At 44.3% G+C, this 883-nt stretch overlaps 1 pseudogene; it reads right to left on the minus strand.

The window, feature by feature from the left end:
- Positions 1–264: 264 nt before the first annotated feature.
- LOC122548694 (5S ribosomal RNA) lies at positions 265–383 on the minus strand (annotated as a pseudogene).
- Between the last annotated feature and the right edge of the window lie 500 nt (positions 384–883).

Here is an 883-nt window from a genome sequence, read left to right on the forward strand (position 1 = left end):
CTACAGCATGGAAATAGGCCTTTTGGCCCAACAAGTCCACACCCCCCCTTCGAAGAGCAGCCCACTCAGACCCATTTCCCTCTGACTAATGCACTTTAGCATGGCCAATTCACCTGATCTGCACATCTTTGTGACTATGAGAGGAAACCCACGCAGACACAGGGAGAATGTGCAAACTCCATAGAGAGTCGCCCGAGGCTGGAATTGAACCTAGGACCCCGGTGCTGTGAGGCTGCAGTGCTAACCATTGTGCCACCCCTTAAAAGCCTACTGCACCTGGTATTCACAGGCAGTCTCCCATCCAAGTACTAACCAGGCCTGAGTCTGCTTAGCTGCCAAGATCAGATGAGATCCGGCTTGACCAGACTAGCATGGCCGCAGGCTACAATCAGGGGGTCCATTGTTACATAGGATGCTTTTGATACCTCAAAATCAAACTTATGTTAGCAGCTAGCTAGGGCCCTATTCATTGGCTTCATTAGACTGATCTTGTGTCATGTGGGAATGTAAGAATTGCCAAATGTAAATTGACCATGTAAATTTACTGTGGTAGACCAGTTAAGAACCATTTGCAGACTTCATACCTAATACATCATGGAAGGGAAACTCATTTAGTTGCTCCAGTTCAATGGTAACTTTGAGTGCAAAATGGAGTTTGTTTAACTGTGTAAACCATGAAAACAGGGTAATCTACTCATCTACAAAGGGGATACATGTTTTGTATTGAACACTGCATTGTGCATTTTGTCCATGTAAAGCTACAATATCCATGTACCAACAGAATGAATTAAGAGCAAGAATAAATGAATGCATTCTGAAGTCTCCTTGCAGTTTCTTCTAAAGGACTTCAGAGACTCAGCAAGTCGGTCATATTTATGTACAC

The sequence above is a fragment of the Chiloscyllium plagiosum genome, unplaced genomic scaffold (assembly GCF_037043375.1).
Source record: "Chiloscyllium plagiosum isolate Xiang-an unplaced genomic scaffold, Cpla_swu_hap1 HiC_scaffold_3, whole genome shotgun sequence".
NCBI lineage: Eukaryota > Metazoa > Chordata > Chondrichthyes > Orectolobiformes > Hemiscylliidae > Chiloscyllium > Chiloscyllium plagiosum.